The following is a 20,415-nucleotide window of genomic DNA, read 5'->3' on the forward strand; positions in this document are numbered from 1 at the left end:
GTAAGTTTACATATAATATAGAGGGGGTGGTGGTCCCTGAGGACCGCTGAAAACCTTGCCTGCCTTGCCTCAAAATATGCAGGGGTTCCAGTACCCAAAAAAGGTTGAGAACCACTGCTATACACACTACTGAACAAAAGAACCGAACATATGTTTGCGGGTTTCAATGGATCCAACAAATTGCTGGCAGATATTTTCCCTCTTGAGACTGTCCAGCCTGTCTCTATGTACATTACAGACAACTACACCGTTCAGTCTCTCTTGGCCCATGCTAGCCCGTAGCCAAGTCTTTAACCTGCGGAGTGCACTGAAACTCCTCTCAGCCTCACATGAAGACACTGGCACCACAAACAAAATTCTGATCAGCACCTCAACTTGGTCAAACAACCCCCGTACCTCCACTGGAAGCCTCCTAAGGACCTCTGCTGCCTCTCCACTGCTGCTACAGGGGTATTTGTTGTGAAAGAGAGGGATCTGCACTGAAAGAGAATCTATGTTCAGCTCAGGGTACTGATCTAGAGACTCATCCAACTCCCCCGTGAGAAGCGCTCTTTCCAACTTTTGCAGGACGTTTAGACTGTCCTGGTCAAAACGGTCGCCAAACTGAACCTCCACACCATCCAACACTTAAAGAAATTCTGCCCTATAGTGATCCACTGCTTTGCCAGCAAATCATCTTGAGTGCGTCTCAATGGATTCAATGGATTCAATAGAGTCAATCAAAGTTTTTGCTTTCTCATACAGTGCAAGGTAGCTTTCGTCATTTCTCTTGCCCCTAAGAGATGACCGCACACACTCGACTGCAGCCTGCATACCAGAGACAGTCTGAGTTTTCTTCTGCAGTGAAATGTTTAGACATTCAAGCTCTCCAAGAACAGCAGAGGCAAGTGTGAGGCCCAACACAGTCTTGTCTTTGCTGAAGTGCTCGAATAAGCCACTGGCAGTTGAAGCTGTCTTGGATGCAGTTTTTGCCATCTCCTCTAGGCTGCTGAGTACCCGCTCATACTGCCCTAGCACAGCTCTAATAGCAGTATTCCGCACAGTCCACTTTGTTGGACATAGGGGTTTCAGGGTGGTCAGATTTGTATCTTTGGACGTGGCAATTGATTCAAACATGCTCTTAAACTTTCCTGACTGGCCATATAGGACACCTAACTGATGGACCCAAGAAAGGGAATCCCGGACTAGTGGGGAGGCTGAGCAGCCAGCCTGTGTAATCAGATTTACACAGTGTGCTCCACAATGGACATAGAGGGCTAATGGCTGCTGCCTCTTCACAATTGCCTTTGCACCTGTGTATTTTCCTGCCATGTTTGAGGCACCATCGTAACTCTGCCCACATAAGCCAGACATGGGCAAATTGAGCCTCAACAACACATCAGTTGCCACTTTCTCAATGCCCTCGCCTGTTGTCTCCGACACCCTGTATAGCCCAATAAACTCCTCGTGAGGGACACGGTCATGGTCAACATAACGCAGACAGACACTCTCCTGTTCAGCACCAGAGACATCTTGAGTACCATCAAAAATTACTGAAAATTGTACAATCGGAAGAGACCTAATCTCAGCTGCAATGCCTCGAATGACTGTATTGGCCATGATGTTCAGAATTTCATTCTGTGCTTTGGGGCCTGTGTACATTGTGGTACGCTCTGTTAAACACTTCAGTAAAATGGGTTCATCCTCTTCTGCCCTGAGTTTCAAAAGCTGGTATAAATTCCCACTGTCATCCGTGTGGCCTCTAAAGGCTTGTCCCTGTCTTACTACATGCCGCACCGAACTAACAATTTTCATCAAGCAATGCCTTGCGTCCTCCTGCTGTTTACCCCACGCGCTGGATAACTGGACACTGATTGGATTTAGCTGGTGTGCTGTTACAGTTACAAAGTGGTGGTGGGTTTGGCAGTTTTGATGTGCTGTGAATTTTTCAATGGCTTTTCTCCAGTTCCTAAATCCTGCACTAATGAAGGCAGCATCTGCTCTTCGGCCAAAAGATGGCTGGCTTGAAAACCCTTGGCTACAGTGAAAACACAACACTCCTTTTATTGATGGATTATAATGTAGCCAGGGAAAATCGCAAAACCATCTCTCTTGAAACGTCAACAATCTGTTGGCAAGAGTTTGCGGTTCTATAAATTGTGGGTGTGGCTGATATGGTTTTGTGCCATCACTGAGGTAACTGGACGATGCTGTGCCACTGTCCCCTATACTGGTGCTGCTGGCAACAAGGGTGACACCTGGTCCTGCCGTGGCTGTGACACGGTCCTCTGAAGTCTCTCTCCTTGGCTCTTTCCCTTTCACCACCCTCACTGACTCACAGTCTGTCTCCTAGAAAAGAAATAAGGTGTTTGCTGTACTCCTAACTACCGGTACCCAAAACTACACAATTAATCACAACAGCAATACCATTACCTTAAACAAATCTTAGTTTAGTCACCAGTTTAAGTTGAGTGGGGGTATCCATGGCATTTTCCAATTATGTCCCTATTTTACAAATCAAAAAAATTGAGAACCTTTCATAATGTTGCCAAACAAAGACTCAACAAACTTACCTGAGACTCCCTGTCTCTGCCAATCTGTCCCTGCATATCTGTCCCCAGCTCTGCTGTCTGTGTGCCATCTGTTGCCTGCTCTGCCGAATGACATCCTTGTGAAACATTCCCATTAGCATTTCACTTCTTTCTTATGAACATTTTATCAACTCGTCTTTGAGATATTAGGCTACTAGAGTTCTTACTTTGCGTTTTGGTGTAATGAAAAATACTCTGATGTCCGTCTTTTAACTTTTTTCTGACATGTTTCTACCTGGCTGGCTGGCTGGCCGGTCTAGCTGCACACACACACATTTACACAACACATGCTGCAACGTTTTGAAATTTTAACATAGTTTGTTTCATATTGGCAGGTTTCCAACAAAAGCTGAATTTGCAAAGCTAGCGAGCACCAATTCCGTTTCTGTGGTGTTTGCTATAATCTTTGCTACCTGGTTAAATAAAGGTGAAAAAAAAAAATTCACTAGCGACAATTTAGCTTTTGCAACGAGACCATTAAATATATTTAAGACAATGGTATAAGAGAGTGTAGTTCTGTTCAGTTTGGACTTCAGTTTATCGCTAACCTTATCACAGGGACTTTGAAGCACTACAGCTGCATGCTAATCTTGGAATAAACTGACGATAGCAAATATTTCATTTTTGACGACGCCACATGAATGGAATAGGTACTAGCTCGCTTGATAGTTAATGTTTGCTTTAGTTTGCGCGCTAGCTCTGCAAATTCAGCTAGTGTGTGAACCCTGCAACATTAAAAAAATATATACATTGCTATGGCGCGATTGACTGGATTACCTCACGTCAGTTACGTACATCGAGTGCCTTTCGGACAGTAGATACGAACCCTCTGTTACCTTGCCAGCTAAAGAACTGGCAGTGGATCAAACCATTGTGAGGCAAAGGGTGGGGGGGTCGCAATCTTGTGAAACTTAAAAACGCGCTATTAAGTGTCTATAATCAGCACAAGTGCTTTCATTGCGTATTATTAATATTATTGAAATTACATAGTTATCTTTACAGTGATATATTGGGGGGGGACAAATCATATTTTTTCCAGGATGGGGGGGGTCGTGTCCCCCCCGTCCCCCCTGGGATTTCCGCCTATGTTTAGCGGCACAAATCGTGGTTATACAATGAGAGGTTATACAATACAGGTTGGACAGCAAATGAAAGATACATTAGTTCTTAATGCAACCGCTGTGTTAGATTTTTAAAATTAACGTTACTACGACATACAGCGTGCGTTAAAGCGAGACCGCACCGAAATTAATGGCGGAATAGTAGTTTGACATTTTTCAACAGAACAACGAATTAACATCATAAATCGTTCTTACTTTTTGATGAGCTTCCATCAGAATTTTGGGCATGTTGTCCTTTGTCCAGAAGAATCGTTGCTCGGTTGTAGATTGTCGCCTTCAACTTTGGAATTAGCAGTAAACATTAGCCATGTGGCAAAGACGTGCCCAACTCACTATAACGCAGCACTAAGAAAATTCCGAAAATCGCAATATACTGATGTCGTGACGTTGTATTAGTTAATGTGGCGACTGTTGCTCATCGAATGATTACACGTTTCTAATTACGTGATTAACTGAATCAAGCAATTATTAACTCATTAACCTTGGGCACCATGGGAAAACTAGTTTTTATTGAGTTTCTATTTCCCAAATTAACTCAAAGAATATCAGAATATCGATTTTACCACAGCCGCCAATTAACCAGTTGCCTCTAACAGTCTCGTTCTGAACGTCGTATAGCCCGGGATTCTGCACGGACCCGGGTCTCACTAATGAATTCGCACCACACCAGTCTTAGTTGAATGTTTATTTACTAAACAACTAAAATGATGATAAAAGATACACATACACAAAAAACACATTCTAGGCTATTGATTAGAACTTAGTATAACGGGCCAACACACTAGGGCGCGTGTTACCCAAAATGGGGATTTAAAAGAGAGAGAAAGAGAGAAAGTACACAAGAGGAATATACATTTGGGTGAAATTGTCAGCTATGCTCATTCTAACCCTATCCTTGCCCCAAACTGCCCCTGTTATGAGTCAGAATATAATGATGTAATTACTTGTGGAGGTTCTCCGTGGATTTTCCCGCGTGGACCGTTCAAGCTGCTCAATGACGCACTTCTCATGCGCACCTCTCTAGGTGTCCTCACGACACGATGTCCGTGTCCTTTGGCTTTACTGGCCTGTTCCTTTGTCCTCCCTCTGGAAGGGGTCTTCGGAGGACAGATAGCTCTGTAGCTCAGAGCTCACAGCGTAAAGATGAAAGAGTGTAGATACCACGATTCGATGGGGAGTGGAGGCTAGGTGGTTCGGCTTGAATACACCCGCTTAGACACGCTACTCATCAGTAGCTTGGTTAGAAAAAGATTTCTTTGTCTTCAACTTGTTGTGTTTTGGATTTGTTGACCTTTTAGACCTTTGGCTGCAGCTCGGGTCACTTAGTCTACCATGTTAATTCTGCACTCACAGGTTTTATACCCTCGGGTCAGAAGTGGGCGTAACCGCCTTCAGGGCAATACTCTGGGCGTACCAAGTTTGAGGGGCAAGGTATAGATTTTACTCAAATCCAATTTTAGACAACTAACTTCACATTTCATCTCTACCGAAACATTCTCTTTGATTTGGACATTTTCCACACAACGTACAATGTATAAACATCAAGCATATACGAGGAAAACTCTTAACGTTACAATGTTTTCATAATAACGTAATCTATTAACCTTTAATAACAAAACAAAAATGACATACATTTTGATATTCCATCTATCGTCATGACCACCATTGTAGTTGACGGAAACCATTGTTCCAAAGTCCCTTAATTGCATGTTTAAAGTTCTGAGGCTGGTTCTCCATAGTGAGAGGGAATATTTTCTGTGGCCTCAGAATTACCATGGGTGTGAGTGGTCATAAAAACCCCACATCTTCAGACCCTTAGATCTCTCCTCATCTGTTGGCGTTGAGAGGTAATCTGTAGGGTTGTGGTCTCCTGTAACATGACCTGATCAGGACAGTCATGACACTGATATAAAATGATATAACTCGGTTTAAAATAACTACATTATGACGTTTTTAACACCTATATCGAATAAAATCAGAGCCGGATGCATCTAAGGCCTATAACGAGAGCTTTCCAGAACGCCATCCTGAGGTCTGTCTCGCGTCATGGCGAACGTTGAAAAGAGTGCACCCCACGTACCAAGACCCTTTATATGGCCTCAGATCTGCCTAGCAACTCCATTCCAATTCTCACTGCTTGCTGACATCTAGGGGAAGGCGTATGCAGTGCATGTCGACCAATAGAATACATGCAAATTAATAAACTGACCCTAGAACAGATTGCCTGATTTCAGATTTCTCACTTCCTGACAGGAAGTTTGTTCCAACTTGAGTTCTGTTTTACTCACAGATATAATTCAAACGGTTTTAGAAACTAGAGAGTGTTTTCTATCCAATAGTAATAATACTATGCATATTGCACGAGCAAGAATTGAGTACGAGGCAGTTTAATTTGGGAACGAATTTTTACAAAGTGAAAACAGCACCCCCTATTGAGAAAAGGTTAACCTCTCTGGGATATGTGGGACGGTAGCGTCCCAACTGGCCAACATCCAGTGAAAATGCAGAGCGCCAAAGTCAAATAAATTACTATAAAAATTCAACTTTGATGAAATCATACATTCAATACACCAAATTAAAGCTACACTTGTGAATCCAGCCAATGTGTCAGATTTCAAAAATGCTTTACGGCGAAAAACAAACGATGCTATTATCTGAGCATAGCACCCCAGTAAACAAACACAGACCATCATATTTCAACCCTCCAGGCGCGACACAAAACGCAGAAAGAAAAATTTAATTCATGCCTTACCTTTGACGAGCTTCTTCTGTTGGCACTCCAATATGTCCCATAAACATCACAAATGGTCCTTTTGTTTGATTAACTCCGTCGATATATATCCAAAATGTCCATTTATTTGGCGCGTTTGATCCAGAAAAACACCAGTTCCAACTTGCGCAACGTGACTACAAAATATCTCAAAAGTTACCTGTAAGCATTGTCCAAACATTTCAAACGACTTTTGTAATACAACTTTAGGTATTTCTTTATGCAAATAATCGATAAAATTGAAGATGGGATATACTGTGTTCAATACCGGAGGAAAACAAAGTGGAGCGTGCTTTCAGGTCACAAGCCTCTAACAAAGAGTACACCTCCCTATACCCTCATTCTGAACAGTGTTACTTCTTAATTTCTCAAAGGAAAAACCTCAACCAATTTCTAAAGACTGTTGACATCCAGTGGAAGCAATAGGAACTGCAGGAAAGTCGATTAGAATTCTGGATTCTCAATGAAATCGCATTGAAAAGAAAGTGACCTAAAAAAGAAAAAATCTGAATGTTTGTCCTCGGGGTTTCGCCTGCCAAATAAGTTCTGTTATACTCACAGACATGATTCAAAAGGTTTCAGAAACTTCAGAGTGTTTTCTATCCAAATAATATGCATATCTTAGCTTCTGGGTTTGAGTAGCAGGCCGTTTACTTTGCCACCTTTATTTTTCATCTGGACGTGAAAATACTGCCCCCTGTCCCAAAGAAGTTAATCGAAATGCATTCCAGGTTCGTACCTTATGAAGCTGGTTGAGAGAATGCCAAGAGTGTTCAAAGCTGCCATCAAGGCAAAGGGTGGCTATTTGAAGATTCTCAAATATTAAATATATTCTGATTTGTTTAACACTTTTTTTGATTACTATATGATTCCATATGTGTTCTTTCATAGTGTTGATGTCTTCACTATTATTCTACAATGTAGAAAATCGTAAAAATAAAGTTAAACCCTTGAATGAGTAGGTGTTCTAAAATTTTTGATCGGTAGTGTATGTCATTTACATTCTTCATTGTAACCACAATGTCACAAATAATTGTCATCAAATAAAATTTGATTTGATTTGATAATTGAACACATACAACATGAGCAGATTAACTTGGTCAAATCATTTCTTTATTAAAGACTATCAGAAAGAATGTTGGTACTTGTTTATTTTGATCCAAAGCCACGAATGAGTGAGTCACTCAGCTTTATGCTGACAAATATAGCTTTATGCTGAGAATTAGCCTACAAAATAGGCCAAGCCTAAACAAATATATTAAAAGGTCTAAATAAACTAGTACATTTCATAAATAAATAAAGTAGCTCAGGTCTTCCCCAAACTGTTGCCACAAAGTTGTATGCTGCAGCGTTAAGATTTTCCTTCACTGGAAATAAGGGGCCTAGCCGAACCATGAAAAACAGCCCCAGACCATTATTGCTCCCCCAACTAAATTTACAGTTGGCACTATGAAATTCGGGGAGTTAGTGTTCTCCTGGCATCCGCCAAACCCAGATTCGCCCGTCAGACTGCCAGATGGTGAATCGTCATTCATCACTCCAGAGAACGCGTTTCCACAGCTCAAGAGTCCAATGACGGAGAGCTTTACACCACTCCAGCAAACGCTTAGCATTGATGATCTTAGGCAAGTGTGCGTCTTCTCGGCCATGGAAATCCATTTCATGAAGCTCTCGACGAACAGTTCTTGTTCTGACATTGCTTTCAGAGGCAGTTTAGAACTCGGTAGTGAGTCCTGCAACCGAGGACAGACGATTTGTACACGCTTCAGCACTCTGCAAGCTTGTGTGGCCTACCACTTCACGGCGGAGCCGTTATTGCTCCTAGACATTCCACTTCACAATAACAGCTCTTACAGTTGACCGGGCAGCTGTAATTGGGCAGAAATTTGATAAACTGGCTTGTTGGAAAGGTGGCATCCTATGACAGTACCACGTTGAAAGACACTGAGCTCTTCGGTACGGGCTATTCTACTGCCAATATTATATATCTGTCAGCAACGGATGTGGCTGAAATAGCCGAATCCACTAATTTGAAGGTGTGTCCAGTGTACAGTGGTTACTCAATTAAAAGTTTCAAGTTTATGCCGCAATAGTTTGTGTAGATGGTGGCAGATTGTGGTAAATCGAGTCATTCTGTCATTCGCCATACTATCACAAGGGGGAGTTAGAATGCTGATTATGCTTTTGGTTTCTCCCTATAAAAGCAGAAATGAATAAATATGTATATAACAAACTGTCTTTATTTGCCATAGTGTGAAAGAGTGATAGCCCCTCTATAAAAAGTGAGTTTCTGGAACACGAAGTGCTTCTTTGCTGATGTGAAGAAGAAACTGAATGAAAGCGAGTCCAGCGAGGATGCGAAGGGGAAGAAGGTTGCCCATATTTTCAAGACCTGAGCTACTTAATTAATGTATTTTATTTATGAAATGTACTAGTTTATTTAGGCAATTTAATGTATTTGTTTAGCCTTGTCCTATTTAGTAGTCTATTTTGCAGCATAAAGCTATATGGCGCAGAAAAGGATGGCTGACGTTTTACATGCTCCAAACCAACTGTATTATTTTGTTAGTTTTTCTGAGTTGTTTGTAACTTATTTTTCAACCTATTTTGTACATAATGTTGCTGCTACCATCTCTTATGACTGAAAATAACTAATGGACATCAGAACAGCGATCACTCACCATGAACTGGAAGAAGCTTTTTCCTTTTACGAGTCAGATGAGAAGGATGTACTGCTTTCCTGAGAACAGGCCCAAATCCCCATCATTTGCGTGAAGAAAAGACAAAGGAAAAAGGGGTGCAGGTTGTGCTGCCTTCTGAGAATCCGTAGGCGAGCGAGTAAACTCCCACTGCCATCCGTTCTACTGGCTAACATGCAATCATTGGAAAATAAATTGATGACCTACGATCACGATTATCCTACCAACGGGACATTAAAAACTGTAATATCTTATATTTTACCGAGTCGTGGCTGAACGATGACACGGATCATTTAGAGCTGGTGGGATTTTCCATGCACCGGCAGAACAGAGAAGAAGCTACGTCTGGTAAGTTGAGGGGTGGGGGTGTGTGTCTTTTTGTCAATAAGAGCTGGTGCGCGATGTGTAATACCAAAGAAGTCTCAAGTTATTGTTCACCTGAGGTAGAGTACCTTATGATAACCTGTAGACCACACTACCTACCAAGAGTGTTCTCATCTATATTATTCGTAGCCGTCTATTTACCACCACAGACTGATGCTGGCACTAAGACCGCACTCAACCAACTCTATAAGGCCATAATCAAACAAGAAAATGCTCATCCAGAGCGGCGCTCCTAGTGGACGGGGAATTTAATGCAGGCAAACTTAAATCAGTTTTACAAAATTTTTACCAGCTCTCGCCCGCCCTCCATTTGGCAGATCTGACCTGCTTACAAGAAAAACAAAAGCAGGAAGTGCCAGTGACTTGCTCAATATGGAAGTGGTCAGATGACACGGATGCTACGCTACAGGACTGTTTTGCTAGCACTGACTAATATGTTCCGGGATTCATCCAAAGGCATTGAGAATTATATTTGCAACAATCAGAAGCCATGGATTACAGGCAACATCTGCAACGAGCTAAAGGCTAGAGCTGCCTCTTTCACGCTTATAAGAAATCCCGCCATGCTCTCAGACGAACCATCAAACAAGCAGTGTCAATACAGAATTAAGATTGAATCCTACTACACTGGCTCTGACGCTCGTCGGATGTGGCAGGGCTTGAAAACTATTACGGACTACAAAGGGAAACCCAGACACGAGAGTCCCAGTGACGTGAGCCTTCCAGATGAGCTAAATGTCTTTTATGCTCGCTTCAAGGCAAGCAACACTGGAGCATGCACGAGAGCACCAGCTGTTATCACACAGGATGAATGTGTGATAACGCTCTCGGTAGCTGATGTGAGCAAGACCTTTAACCTTTCATTGCTACCCATCCCGGATCCGGGAGCATCCTCATCAAAAAAGCTGACTAGCATAGCCTAGCCTAACGCGACAGGGATATCATATAATATAATTTTCATGAAATCACAAGTCCAATACAGCAAATGAAAGATAAACTTGTGAATCCAGCCATCAATTACGATTTTTAAAATGTTTTACAACGAAAACACAATATGTATTTCTATTAGCTAACCACAATAGCAAAAGACTCAACCGCATATTTTCAGCATTTTTCTACCGCATAGGTAGCTATCACAAAACCGACCAAATAGAGATATAATTAGTCACTAACCAAGAACCAACTTCATCAGATTTACATTTACATTTACATTTAAGTCATTTAGCAGACGCTCTTATCCAGAGCGACTTACAAATTGGTGCATTCACCTTATATCCAGTGGAACAGCCACTTTACAATAGTGCTTCTAAATCTTTTAAGGGGGGGGGGGGGTTTAGAAGGATTACTTTATCCTATCCTTGGTATTCCAGATCACATCAGATGACAGTCTTATAACATCATGTTACACAATACATATATGTTTTGTTCGAAAATGTGCATATTTAGAGGTACAAATCGTGGTTTTACATTGTGACTACGTAGCCAAAATGCACAAAATTCTCCGGAGATATTTTGGACAGTCACCTAATCTAATCAAAGAACTCATCATAAACTTTACTAAAAAACACATGTTGGACAGCAAATGAAAGATACACTAAGTCTTAATGCAATCGGCATGTTAGATTTTTAAAAATAACTTTACCATAACTAACAGCTTACGTTATAGCGAGACAGCGCCCGCAAAAAGGAAGGAAAATAGGACTAAACATTTTCCACAGAAATACGAAATAACATCATAAATGGTTCTTACTTTTGCTGAGCTTCCATCAGAATCTTGTACAAGGAGTCCTTTGTCCAGAATAAATCGTTGTTTGGTTTTTGAATGTCCTCTTCTCCTGTCGAATTAGCAACATTAGCCATGTGGCGCGAACATACCCAAATTCTCCTGATGCAAAGAAAGGAAAATTCCAAAACTCGCAATAAACGTTGAACAAACTGATACGACTCGGTTGAAAAAAACTACTTTATGATGTTTTTATCACATCTATCAAATAAAATCAGAGCCGGAGACATCCACCATCTATACTGAACGCTTTTCAGAAGCTAATGCTGATGTCCTTCCCGCGCCTAGGTAGAGAAAGGAAATTGTGGTCACGTCATTCCAAGAGCTCTTGATCAACCTCAGATCAAGCTAGACACCCCATTCCACCTTCCACTGCCTGTTGACATTTAGTGGAAGGCGTATGCAGTGCATGCAAATCCATAGAAATTAGGAACAGAGCTTCGTAAGGCCCTGGAACAGAGCATCGTTTTCAGATTTTTCACTTCCTGTCTGGAGGTTTTCTGCCAAATGAGTTCTGTTTTACTCACAGATATAATTCAAACAGACACACTTGAGAGTGTTTTCTATCCAATAGTAATAATAATATGCATAGTGTACAATCTAGAAAAGAGTACGAGGCCGTTTAAATTGGGCACGATTTTTTCCAAAGTGGAAACAGCGCCCCCATATTGACAAGAAGTTTTTAAACAATTCAACATTCACAAAACTGCGGGGCCAGATGGATTAGCAGGACGTGTACTCAATCCATGCATGGACCAACTGGCAAGAGTCTTCACTAACATTTTCAACCTCTCCCTCACGAGTCTGTAATACCTACATGTGTCAAGCAGACCATCATAGTCTCTGTAACCAAGGAAGCGAAGGTAACCTGCCTAAATGATTACGTCGGTAGCCATGAAGTGCTTTGAAAGGATGGTCATGGCTCACATCAACAGCATCCTCCCGGATACCCTAGACCCGCTCCAATTCGCATACCGCCCCAACAGATCCACAGATGACGCAATCTCAATTGCACTCCACACTGCCCTTTCCCACCTGGACAAAAGGAACACCTATGTGAGAATGCTGTTCATTGACTACAGCGTTCAACACCATAGTGCCCACAAAGCTCATCACTAAGCTAAGGACCCTGGGACTAAACACCTCCCCCTGCACCTGGATCCTAGACTTCCTGACGGGCCACCCCCAAGTGGTAAGGGTAGGCAACAACCCGTCTACCACGTTGATCCTCAACACTCGGGCCCCTCAGGGGTGTGTACTTAGTCCCCTCCTGTACTCCCTGTTCACACACGACTGCGTTGCCAAACACGACTCCAACACCATCATTAAGTTTGCTGACGACACAACAGAGTTAGGCCTGATCACCGGCAACGATGAGACAGCTTAAAGGGAGGAGGTCAGAGAACTGGTAGTGTGGTTCCAGGACAACAACCTCTCCCTCAATGTGAGCAAGACAAAAGAGCTGATTGTGGACTACAGGAAAAGACGGGCCGAAAAGGCCCCCATTAACATCAACGGGGCTGTAGTGGAGCGATCGAGAGTTTCAAGTTCCTTTGTGTCCACATCACCAATGAACTATCATGGTCCAAACACACCAAAACAGTCGTGAAGAGTGCACAACTAAACCTATTCCACCTCAGGAGCCTGAAAAGATTTGGCATGGGTCCCCAGATGCTCAAAAAGTTCTACAGCTGCACCATCGAGAGCATCCTGATCGGTTGCATCACCGCCTGGTATGGCAACTGCTCGGCTTCTGACCGTATGGCCCTGCAGAGGGTAGTGCGTATGGCCCAGTACATCACTGGGGCCAAGCTTCCTGCCATCCAGGACCTATATAATAGGCGGTGTCGGAGGAAAGCCCATAAAATTGTCAGATTTTCCAGTCACCCAAGTCATAGACTGTTTTCTCTGCTACCGCATGGCAAGCGGAACCGGAGCGCCAAGTCTAGGACCAAAAGGCTCCTTAACAACTTCTACCCCCAAGCCATAAGACTGCATAACAATTAATCAAATGGCCACCGGACTATTTACATTGCCACCCCCCCCTCCATTTGTTTTGTACACCGCTGCTACTCGCTGTTTATTATCTAGGCATAGTCACTTCACCCCTACTCACATGTACAAATTACCTCAACTAACCTGTACCCGCACACTGACTCGGTACCGGTACCCCCTGTATATATAGCCTCGTTATTGTGTTACTTTTTATTATTTTTACTTTAGTTTATTTGGTAAATATTTTTTTAACTCTTCTTGAACTGCACTGTTGGTTAAGGGCTTGTAAGTAAGGTCTACAATTATTGTATTCCACGCATGTGACAAATAGATTTTGATTTGATGTGTCATCATAAAGCTGAGTGACTTACTCATTCGTGGCTTTGGATCAAAAAAAATAAGTACCAACAATCTTTCTGATCATCTTTAACAAAGAAATGTCTTAACCAAGTGAATCTGTTCATGTTGTGTGTTTGTTCAATTATTTGTGACATTATAGTTACAATGAAGAATGTAAACAAAATAAATCCTATTCATAATGAATAATCAGATGTTGCAAGCTTGCCATTTTTCCTTTGTATTTATTTATTTTTTAGACAATACAAAACACACATAGAAACGACAACTGTTTCTCTGTCGCCCATGCACATTCAACATTTGGATAATATAGCATTTAAAGGGGGACATTGGTTGATATCCTGTTTTTAAGAATACAGTTTGTCAAGAAAAGTATCATCCAACCTATAGGATATCACTGAACACTTACATGAAATGTCTTGAAATATGCAGACCCACAGAATAAAAGTTTATTTCCATTGTAATACTTCTGACAGCCAACTTTCTATCTGCCCATAAGGTTTGGACTATATAACATTCCCAGAAGGCATGGATTATTTTAACCTAATGAAAAATGAACCTTGTAACCTAATTTAATTTACTGCAGGCCTAGACCTATGGGTTTAACCTTCTGAATTAATGATTATATTAAAGATAGAAGCCGCCGAGACCCGATCAGTTACCCAAGAAAATAATACACATTTATTTAGTCTAATTGTTTTTATGACGACAGACTATTATTCCTAATTTCCTGCATTTATTAATTTGTCTGCATGTCTATTCAGCATTTGGCTAAAAAGAAACCATACCATGAATTTAGAAAGATTTTTTTCACAATGCAATGCGGCATATTGACAACTCAAATTGCTGACAACTCAAATTCTAATATTAGACAACAAATAAATATACTAAAACAGTATCTTCAAAAACAGTCCATTCATTACTCGATTTCTTCAAATTGCTGTGCAGGAAAAGAATGTCATCCACAGTGACTGGTTGCAGGCTCGCAGTTGGCTTCTCTCTGAAACCACAAATCCATTTCTAGGTGAGGCTTTATCCTTTCGAACGACACAATTCGTTTTTCATTAGGACAGATTCTCTCGTGTTACTTATAATTTATTTAGTGTTTACATTGTTCCAAACGGGCAGAAATATAATATTGTAATCTAACAGCACGTTTGTCATCTAACAGTATCTCTTCCGCTTTTGACAAAAATGTTAATTGACATGATACAACCAATAGGCTAATAAATAATACAATTGTTATTTTCGGTTATATAATTAAACTATATCATGTTATTTCAAGTTATTACTTTGGAGCGCATGCAAAAGCAATTTGGAGTTGTTGAACTGGAGGTACTAAATATATTGCAATTGAATTTGAATTAACTGAATGATGAGGATGAAGAAGGGTGTTGAATTTAGAACAATAGTGTAAGAATTGCTTTTCCTCCTTTTTTACACACTCAAAAAAACAAAATGTTTTATTGTTTCTATTTTTTCCGAATAAACTGTAACTGGACTGTAGCCTATTACGTACTAAAACTGTTGTTACACTGTAAGGTTTTCAATCTAAGAGAAACTAAAATGTTCTGTTATATTCCATTATTTATTTTTAAATATGTGTTGACTGATGTGAGAGGAAAATGAATATGTTTACCTGCTCTGTTTAATATTAATAGTTAACAATTATATATACTTAACAAATAGTAAGACAGTGTTCTACTAATGCTATGTTTTTGCAAAGTACTCCAGCTCCCTGCAGCTAGTCTAGGCGTGTGGTCAAGAACATGGGTTTTACTCGAGATAGTTGATAATTGATTAATTATTATTGATTAATTATTGATTAATTATTAAAAGCTGATAATTGATTTATGAATGGGTTGGTGACAAAACCTACAGCATGCATTTCATAGAATGATTTGGTGTTTGTTTATTGTAAGGTACCAGGCTAGAGATGGCTCGGGTATGGATAATGATGAGAGGAACCTTGTCTTAGGTGCCAAACTCTGGTTCCTGTACAATAAGAACAGTCTTCACGGCAAATGCTGGGGGATACTCCTTTCTCGTATATCGAGTCTCACCTTGTGACCCATTCCACACATCTGTTGTTTGTCATGTAGACTATCTTTGCTATGAAATATATTTGTATTCTTTGTGTCAGGGCTCTCAACCCAACAATCCAGGTGCACTTTTGCAAAATGCAGATGTGCAGCACTGGCTTCTTCCTTGGTGTCCTCCCATGAACACCATTCTTGTTTAGTGTTTATGTATCATAGACTCGTCAACAGAGATAATAGCGTGTTCTGTAAGTCTTTAGCTGACACTCTAGGATTCTTCTTAACCTCATTGAGTATTCTGCACTGTGCTCTTGCAGTCATTTTTCCCTTACAGCCACCGCTAGGGAGAGTAGCAACAGTGCTGAACTTTCTCCATTTATAGACAATGTGTCCTACCGTGACTGATGAATGTCAAGGTTTTTAGAGATACTTTGGTAACCCTTTCCAGCTTTATGCAAGTCAACAATTCTTAATCTTAGGTCTTCTGAGGTCTCTTTTGTTCAAGGCATGGTTCACATCAGGCAATGCTTCTTGTGAATAGCAAATTCACAATTTGTTTTTTATAGGGCTAGGCAGCTTTAGTCGCATTTATTTTCATTTAGTCAGGTAAGTCAGGTAAGAACAATTTCTTATTTTCAATGACGACCTAGGAACAGTGGGTTAACTGCTTTGTTCTGTGGCAGAAGGACAGATTTTTACCTTATCAGCTCAGGGATTCGATCTTGCAACCTTCTGGTTACTAGTCCAAAGCTCTAACCACTAGGTTACCTGCCGCCCTCATTGATTGGACTCCAGGTTAGCTTTTGGAGAAGTCATTAGCCGAGATTTTCACATACTTTTTCTAACATATACTGTGAATGTTTAAATTATGTATTCAATATAGACAAGAAAAATACAACAATTTGTGTCTTATTAGTTTAAGCACACTGCGTTAGTCTATTGTTATGACTTAGATGAAGATCAGATCAAATTGTGTGACCAATTTATGCAGACAACCAGGTAATTCCAAAGGGTTCACATACTTTTTCTTACCACTATGTAAATGTGATATTTTTGCTTTGTCAGTATGGGGTATTATGTGTAGATGGATGAGAAAAAAATAATTTTATCCATTTTAGAATAAGGCTGTAATGTAACAAAATGTGGAAAAGTCAAGGGGTCTGAAAAGTTTCTGAATGCACTGTACAGTATCAGTCAAAAGTTTGGACACACCTACTCATTCAAGAGTTTTCTTTATTTTTACTATTTCCTACATGATAGAACAATAGTGAAGACATCAAAACTATGAAATAACATTTAGTGACCAGAAAAGTGTTAAACATATCAAAATATGTTAATTTGGATTCTTCAAAGTAGCCACACTTTTCCATGATGACAGCTTTGCACACTCTTGGCATTCTTCAACCAGCTTCACCTGGAATGCTTTTCCAACAGTCTTGAAGGAGTTCCCACATATGCTGAGCACCTGTGCTTTTCTTTCCCTCTGCAGTCCAACTCATCCCAAACCATCTCAATTAGGTTGAGGTCGGGTGATTGTGGAGGCCAGGTCATCTGATGCAGCACTCCATCACTCTCCTTCTTGATGAAATAGGCCTTAAACAGCCGGGACATGTGTTGGGTCATTGACGTCCTAATGAAGCTGGTTGAGAGAATGCCAAGAGTGTGCAAAGCTGTCATCAAGGCAAAGGGTGGCTACTTTGTTTTGGTTACTACTTGTTTTCATATGTGTTATTTCTATGTCTTCACTATTAGAAAATAGTTCAAATATAGAAAAAACATGGAATGAGTACAGTTGAAGTTGGAAGTTTACATACACCTTAGCCAAATATATTTAAACTCAGTTTTTCACAATTCCTGACATTTAATCCTAGTAAAAAGTCCCTGTCTTACGTCAGTTAGGATCACCACTGTATTTTAAGAATGTGAAATGTCAGAATAATAGAAGAGTGATTTATTTCATCATTTATTTATTTCATCACATACACTCAATTGGTATTTGGTAGCATTGCCTCTAAATTGTTCAACTTGGGTCAAACGTTTCGGGCAGCCTTCCACAAGCTTCCCAAAATAAATTGGGTGAATTTTGGCCCATTCCTCCTGACAGAGCTGATGTAACTGAGTCAGGTTTTAGGCCTCCTTGATCGCATACACTTTTTCAGTTCTGCCCACAAATTGTCTCTGGGATTGAGGTCACGGCTTTGTGGTGGCCACTCCAATACCTTGACTTTGTTGTCCTTAAGCCATTTTGTAACAACTTTGGAAGTATGCTTGGGGTCATTGTACATTTGGAAGACCTATTTGGACCAAGCTTTAACTTTTTGACTGATGTCTTGAGATGTTGCTTCAATATATCCACATAATTTTCCTCCCTCATGATGCCATCTATTTTGTGAAGTGCACCAGCCTCTCCTGCAGCAAAGCACCCCCACAATAAAATGCTGCCACCCCCATGCTTCATGGTTGGGATGGTGTTCTTCGGCTTGCAAGCATCCCCCTTTTTCCTCCAAACATAACGATGGTCGTTATGGGCAAAAAGTAATATTTTTGTTTCATCAGACCAGAGGTCATTTATCCTAACAGTACAATCTTTGTCCCCATGTACAGTTGCAAACCTTAGTCTGGCTTTTTTTATGGCAGATTTGGAGCAGTGGCTTCTTCATTGCTGAAAGGCCTTTCAGGTTATGTCGATATAGGACTCGTTTTACTGTGGATATAGATACTTTGTACCTGTTTCCTCCAGCATCTTCACAAGGCCCGTTGCTGTTGTTCTGGGATTGATTTGCACTTTTCGCACCAAAGTACCTTAATCTCTAGGAGACAGAACGCGTCTCCTTCCTGAGCGGTATGACGGCTGCGTGGTCCCATGGTGTTAATACTTGCGTACTATTGTTTGTACAGATGAACGTAATACCTCCAGGTGTTTGGAAATTGCTCCCAAGGATGAACCAGACTTGTGGAGGTCTACAATTTTTGGGCTGATTTATTTTGATTTGCCTTTGATGTCAAGCAAAGAGGCACTGAGTTTGAAGGTAGGCTTTGAAATACATCCACAGGTACACCTCCAATTAATTCAAATGATGTCAATTAGCCTATCAGAAACTTCTAAAGCCATGACATCATTTTCTGAAATTTTTCAAGCTGTTTAAAGGCACAGTGAACTTAGTGTATGTTAACTTCTGACTCACTGGAATTGTGATACAATGAATTATAAGTGAAATAATCTGTCTGTAAACAATTGTTGTAAAAATTACTTGTGTCATGCACAAAGTAGATGTCCTACCCGACTTGTCAAAACTAGTTTGTTAACAAGAAATTTGTGGGGTGGTTGAAAAACTAGTTTTAACCTGTCTAGGATGAGGGTGCCGCTAGCGGCACTCCCCCCCCACCCCCACTGAAAAGGCAGAGCCGCGAAATTCAAAAAAAAATTTTTTTTTAAATATTTAACTTTCACACATTAAAGTCCAATACAGCTAATGAAAGACACAGATCTTGTGAATCCAGCCAACATGTCCGATTTTTAAAATGTTTTACAGGGAAGACACAATATGTAAAGATGTAAATCTATTACCTAAAAACACATTAGCATAATCCACCATCTTTTATTTGTCCACCAACACCAGTAGCTATCACCAATTCGGCTAAACTAAGATATTTATAGCCCCTAACCAAGAAAAAAACTCATCAGATGACAGTCTGATAACATATTTATGGTATGGGATAGGTTTTGTTAGAAAAATGTGCATATTTCAGGTAGATGGCATAGGTTACAATTGCACCCACCGTCACAAATGGACTAGAATAACTACATAGAGCAACGTGTTTACCTACTTACTAATCATCAAACATTTCGTAAAAATACACAGCATACACTAATCGAAAGACACAGATCCTGTGAATACAGACAATATTTCAGATTTTCTAAGTGTCTTACAGCGAAAACACAATAAATCGTTATATTAGCATAGCACATGTGCAAACATTACATTAATTCTAGCCAAAGTGAGCGATAACGTAAACATCGCCAAAATATATTATTTTTTTCACTAACCTTCTCAGAATTCTTCAGATGACACCCCTGTAACATCACATTACAACATGCATATACAGTTTGTTCGAAAATGTGCATATTTAGCCACCAAAATCATGGTTAGACAATGGGGAAAGTAGCCCAGCTGGTGAGAAAATGTCCGTGCGCCACATTAGACAGTGATCTACTCGTATACATAAATACTCATAAACGTCACTAAAAAATATAGGGTGGACAGCGATTGATAGACAATTTAATTCTTAATACAATCACGGAATTACATTTTTTAAATTATCCTTACTTTTCAATACAGTTTGCGCCAAGCGAAGCTACGTCAAAAAACATGGCGTCCTAAGCCACTAACATTTTTCGACAGAAACACGATTTATCATAATAAAAATGTCCTACTTTGAGCTGTTCTTCCATCAGTATCTTGGGCAAAGGATCCTTTCTTGGGTCTAATCGTCTTTTGGTGGAAAGCTGTCCTCTTGCCATGTGGAAATGCCAACTGCGTTCAGCATGAACTGGAAGCGTGCCCAGCGATTCACAGCGTTTCAGAAATAAATGTCCCAAAATCGCACTAAACGGATATAAATTGCTATAAAACGCTTTAAATTAACTACCTTATGATGTTTTTAACTCTAATAACGAGTCTTAACATGACCGGAGA

Source organism: Salvelinus fontinalis, chromosome 1 (assembly GCF_029448725.1).
Source record: "Salvelinus fontinalis isolate EN_2023a chromosome 1, ASM2944872v1, whole genome shotgun sequence".
In the NCBI taxonomy this organism is placed as follows: Eukaryota; Metazoa; Chordata; class Actinopteri; order Salmoniformes; family Salmonidae; genus Salvelinus; species Salvelinus fontinalis.